Raw genomic sequence first — 6,052 nt, forward strand, 5'->3', positions numbered from 1 at the left:
CGAGATGTACACGCAGGGTGCTGGGTGCACAGGAGCCCGCAGGGAGGAGGACAGTCTAGGTGGGAAGGACGGGAAGTGAGGAGGCAGTGCCTGGGTGGTCAGAGCCACCAAGGAGAGAAGCGCAGGATGGTGATGGGACACACGGAGGACCACATGTCCATGCTCGGGCAGCTCAGGGGTTACAGAAGCCTTCCTGGAGAAAGGCGACCCCGAGCCAGGCCATCCCATGCCCCAGGGGACAGGCCATGCAAAGCCTCTCCCATCTCTCTCAGGCTGAGGACCTGGACCTGCAAACCCCGCTGCTCACACGCCCCATCAGTACATACCTCTTGCCCACAAATCCGCTTGTAACTGCTCACAGGTCGCTAACCATTATTATTCTCTTTCTCAAAACATGCCTCCTGTCCTCCCACCCTCACCCCCATCGCCACCCCTGCTGGGATCTCAAGTGGTTTTTTATGTTTGTTTGTTTGTAAATATATTTTATTGATTTTTTACAGAGAGGAAGGGAGAGGGATAGAGATTTAGAAACATCGATGAGAGAGAAACATCAATCAGCCACCTCCTGCACACCCCCCACTGGGGATGTGCCCGCAACCAAGATACATGCCATGCCCTTGACTGGAGTCGAACCTGGGACCCTTCAGTCCACAGGCCGACACTGTATCCACTGAGCCAAACCGGTCAGGGCGGATCTCAAGTGTTGAGCAGCTAAACGTGGCCCCTCTCCCCAAAGCAGAGCGATTCTGAAGAACTGCGAAAGATTTGACGCATGCATGTCAGCTTTTTGTCACTGATGGGAAAGGATTTTGGATGCCACAGCACCTTTTGCACCCCCTGGAGTCCCAGCGCCAGGGCAGCTGTGGCAGGGAGATGAGGGGGTGGGGCCAGGCCGTGCCTACTCATCCAGCTGGTCCCGGAGGGAGACAGGCAGGAGGGAGACAGGCAGGAAGGAACCCCAGGCCTTGGAGGCACAAGAAAGGGAAAGCCGATGGCGGGGTCCAGAGAACCCCCTCAGCCTGGCCAGCTCCGGAGCTTTCCCTGCCAACAGTAAATCCTGGGGTGCTGCAGCCCACAAACTTTGGCCCTTATTTTCTTCCTCAGAGAGGAGGAGGGGGGAGGGGGGGAGAGAAAGCAAGGAAGTAGGTAGCTCTGGGAAGGCTGTTATGATTTCAAAGTCAAAAGGAGTTGTTTTTGCTGTCTGCCCAGAGATAGAGCCAGGTCCCAGGAGGCTGCATTTGTGGTTCCCGTAAAAGAGGCGATGTTGACATGGAGTTCTTGGATTGGCCTTATTTCACAAAAAACAAGCTGCCAAACCGAATGGGAAATGGAGTTCAGCGGAGAAGTATGTGCTGACTCCCCGCCCCCCACAAACTTGGCGTCGAGTGCCAGTCAGCACACCACTTAGGTTCTCTAACCAAAGTTCCGGCATCAGGGAATTTTGCTGGCAGGTCCCCGAGTTCACAGGACATGCAGTATTTGCTCCTGACGGGCTATTTCTCAACAGGGTCAGCCTGTGCCCAAGGCCTGTCACTTGTCAAGCTTCCTGTTCTTTAGTGGAGAGAAAAGCACTGAGCAGAGCGGTGATTGGAACCAGACCAGCTGTCCTAAGAAGGTGTCCCAGAGTCGGAGATCTCTAAGGAAGTTTCAGGGTTCTCGTTCCTCCTTACCGTGCCCCAGCGCAGGGTATCTGCCACTCTTCACAGCCTCATGCATGTCTACAAGCCAGGCCAAGTTTCTATGCATCAGTCATTGAAGATGAAAGACCAATTCCATTCCCACTTTACCACCCACCAGCTCTGTGACCTGGGACAACTTGCTTAACTTCTCTGTGTCTTCAGTTGTCAAATGTGTCTTCAGCTGTCAAACTTTATATTATGAGTTTCCTGTGAGGAATAAATAAAAACATGCATGTAAAATGCCAAGGCACAGTGTTCAGACACATAAGCACTCAATAAATTGTAGTAGTTATTCTTTTTATTATTAATATCAGTCAATGTATGTTCTTTTTAAAAAATATATATATTTTTATTGATTTCAGAGAGGAAGGGAGAGGGAGATAGAAACATCAATGATTAGAGAGAATCACTGATTGGCTGCCTTCTGCACACCCCACACTGGGGATCAAGCCTGCAACCCGGGCATGTGCCCTGACCAGGAATTGAACTATGACCTGGTTCATAGGTCGATGCTCAACTACTGAGCCACGCTGGCTGGGCTCAATGTATGTTCTTAGTGCAAATTCTTTTGAATAGAAAAAGCTAAAATAAGAACTAAAATTCACTCTAGCTCTAGAAAAAGGCAGTGATGGGAGAAGTAAGGTGGTGAATGCAAATTATAAGGATGCAAATTACCTCATGGCATATGGGGCAGGAGGTATGGGCAGTTGAACTTCAGTGACTTGGAATCAGGCATTGAACCCTGGAGCTAAGACTCCTGACTCTCTCCCCCAGCGGGTCTCCTAGACCCATGCTGTCCACTGGGACTGGCTGTGGTGAAGGAAATGTTCCGTAACTGTGTCACACAGCTGAGGAGCTGAAATGTTAATTTCTAATGTTATCCAAATAAAAGAATTCGAATTTAAACAAGGTAACTTAAATCAATCAGTTGATTAAGTTATTTAAATAGAATTAAATGGTCACATGTGGCTACTGCATTATATATAGCATGGTTCTAGACTTTGCTTCTCTCTCTGTCTTTCTCTCTTTTGCTCTCTCTCCCACCCCCGCCCCATCCCCTGCACCCTCCGCACATGGCCCACCACAGTTACTAGCTCCACTTGGCCTGCCTCCTTGCCCAGGGCCCACTTTAGACTATCAGCCTCTGATAGTCTCAGGAGAGAAATTTGACTGCACTCATCTTTTCATGCTGAGTTGCAACATAAAGGCCATTCCATGTAGGAAACCCTTTGGGTCGGGGTTCATCCTGGACCACCAGGCCCTGGAATCTTATACTCGCTCAACAGGCTGGGTGGGGGTTCCCCAGGAGGCGCTGTGGGGGCCAGGCAGCTCTGGCACCCTGAGCCTTTTATGCGAGCGTAGCAGTGATCGGTGGTGGATGCCCATGTCTCTGCCTGGCCCAGGAACCGAGGAGCTAGGACAGGAAGTATGACCACACCTTTCCTGGGCTTCTGGGTGATTCAGGCCGTTTGGGACAAAAGCCCTAAGGGCCTGCGTCAAGGAGTGAATCTGGGAGGAAGCATATAAAGTGTGATGTGTCCTTCTGATCCACATCCAACCTCATGCAACAAACACTGAACACTTGAAAATAACTCGGTTTGGAAAAGGGTGTTTTAATTTCCTTCAGATTCCTGAAAGCACAGAGACGAGGCTGAACACTGGCGACAGAGAGCCATGGCGGGTGGGGACTCTGAGTCCTTGGGAACGCTTGGCTTTGCCCTATTAATTGGGCTTGACAGGCCTTCTCGGTCAAGCAACTGACCATGGCCGGCCAACAGCTGCTCCGTCTGGCCTTTGTTTTTAGGCCTTTTAATTGATTTGTCCGATTCTTTGAAGACATGGAAGCAATGGGTTGTTTGACTTATTAATCAAACATCTAATGTTATTAAAGGGACAGCTGCAAGCCCCATACTGTGGCGGGCTTTGTGGAAAGTATACAAATAGGACCCTCATTGACATCTGGGCGTATTAACTCCTACCTCTCAGGGTTGTCGCGAGGAAGTGGAGACTGCAAAGAAAGACAGCACAGGTGGGGTTAGAGCAGGAAGGAGCTGTGTTCTTCATCCCGGCTTCCTGCCGGCTCCCCTGGCCCAGATCTGCCCTCCAGGCAGCAGCCAGAGACGCTGGTCATGTCAACAGGCACCGCGGTGACTCTGCTGCTGAAGCCTCTGATGACTTCCCATGGTGCTTAGGGTAAAATCAGAGCTCTGACCTGCAAGATGCCCTGCTCTGGCTGCCACCCTCTTCCCTGAGCCCCTCTCCTGTGGCTCTCTGTGCACCCCACTCCGGCCACACGGGCTTCTCACCACCTCCACACTCAGCTCAACCTCACCTTTTGGCCTTTGCACCGGCAGGTCCCTCCCTCCTAGCATGTTCTTCTCCTGGAGATTTTTGCATGGCCAGCTCTGGTTATTCACAACACACCCTCAGATAGGTCTTTCTGGGTCATCCAGTTTAAAGTGTCTCCCTGTCACTCTCGATCGTACTCGCTTTGTTTTCATTGTAGTATTTATCATTCACTTTAGGTGGTGGTTCGTCTTCCCCAAGCAGAATAGCCCATCCAGTAAAAGAAGTCCTTCATGTGGGACTTTGCCTTGTTCATCTTTTGAATTCGCAGCTCCTAGGCCCATCCAGGCACAGCTACAGGGTCCTCGGCTGCTGTTGGTGAGTAAGTGGCTGACTTAGAGGATGCGCTCAGGGTACAGAGTAGCAGTTCTGCAAAGATCCAGGGTTGAGTCTAATTGTATGATATAGATTTAAATTTTAAGAAAAGAAAACTAAGGAACTAAGCCTCTAGTTTGTGGAGTGAGGGTTTTGGATCTTTCTGGGCCTCAGTTTCCTCTGCTGTACATGGCGATTACCCCATCACCAACTGAAAGTGACCATTCAGAAGTGGGCCTGGTCCACTTGTTAAAAATGCTCGTAAAGGCCGGGGCTCCAGTGGCGCAATCGGTTAGCGCGCGGTACTTATAAAAATGCTCGTAAAGACTAAACCCGGATGGAGCACGAATCCACAGCAGCCTCCGCCATGATCTTGAGTATCTAGCTGTGCCCTGACCTGCAGCATTTGGATGTTTCGCAGGCTCCTCCACTGAGCATGCTCCACTGAGCATGTCTGGACTGAGGTCAGCATCTTCCAGGTTCTTCCTCAAACCCTCTCTTCCTCCCGTGCCCTGCCTTCATGGCTGGCCCGGTCCTCCTTCCAGGCTCATAGCCAGAACCCTGGGCCTAACTCTCAACTCTCTTCTCCCTCTGCCTTCATGTTGAATCAGCTGATCCCACCTCCTGTCATTTAAGTCGGCCCAAATCTGTCATCTTGTCTCCATCCCCACTGCCCCTGCCATAGTCCAGGCCCCTTTTATTTCTTTTTTAAAAAATGTATTTTTATTGATTTCAGAAAGGGAGTGAGAGGGAGAGAGAGATAGAAACATCAATGATGAGAGAGAATCATTGATCGGCTGCCTCCTGCACGCTCCCCACTGGGGATCGAGCCCACAACCTGGGCATGTGCCCTTGACCGGAATTGAACCTGGGACCCTTTAGTCCGAAAGTTGACGCTTTATCCACTGAGCCAAACCGGCTAGGGCCCCCTTTTGTTTCTTGCTCAGATTTCTGAGGCTGCCTCCTTACAGGTCTCCTTGACTCCATTCTTTCTGATCTCCAATCATTCTCTACACCACAAATACCATCAATTAAAAATCATCTTTCCTTTAGTCGTTCCCCATTGCCCTGGAAAGAAAATCCGAACTCCTTACCGTGGTCTGTGAGGCCTTTACATCGCTCACTTCACTGGCCTCACTTCTGCAACTTCCTTCTCCCGCTCCCTCCTCAACTTCTTTCTGTTCCCCAGCCCTATGTCTGCATCTTCAGTGCTGGTGTCTATGCTGTTCTTTGTGCCCAGAACATCCAGCCCTTCACTTTGCCTGGGTGCCCAGTGGTGCCTTCAGTCTTGCATATGTGTCGGGACTTCAGTTCCTCAGGTTGGAGACAGGTGTCCCTCCTTAGCACACCATAATAATTGTTACTATTAGAACTACTACTTCAGCATATTAATGAGATTAAGAGGGACATTAGAATATTATATGGCGGCTTGGGGCTCAAACAAGATAGAAGTGTATTTCTTTTTTTTGTTAATCCTCACCCGAGGATATTTTTCTGTTGCTTCTTAGAGAGCGGGGAGAGACAGAGAGAAAGAAACATCAATGTGAGAGAGACACATCCACTGGTTGACTTCCACATGTGCCCTGACTGGGGCTGGGGATCGAGCCTGAAACCGAGGTACATGCCCTTGACCAGAGTCAAACCCATGGTCCTTCAGTCCAAGGACCGACGCTCTATCCACTGAGCCAAACCGGCCACGGCAGAAGTATATT

At 50.3% G+C, this 6,052-nt stretch overlaps 1 long non-coding RNA gene across 1 annotated transcript; it reads right to left on the bottom strand.

Moving 5' to 3' along the window:
* Positions 1-442: 442 nt before the first annotated feature.
* On the bottom strand, positions 443-4,235 carry LOC139001833 (uncharacterized). Its single transcript, XR_011470110.1, has 4 exons — positions 4,012-4,235; positions 3,659-3,687; positions 2,355-2,535; positions 443-1,886 (listed from the first exon to the last, which is right to left on the bottom strand). It is a non-coding gene; the product is annotated as an uncharacterized lncRNA (long non-coding RNA).
* Between the last annotated feature and the right edge of the window lie 1,817 nt (positions 4,236-6,052).

The sequence above is a fragment of the Myotis yumanensis genome, unplaced genomic scaffold (genome assembly GCF_028538775.1).
Source record: "Myotis yumanensis isolate MYYU_CA2020_CCGP unplaced genomic scaffold, mMyoYum1.0.hap1 SCAF_2, whole genome shotgun sequence".
Taxonomy (NCBI): Eukaryota; Metazoa; Chordata; class Mammalia; order Chiroptera; family Vespertilionidae; genus Myotis; species Myotis yumanensis.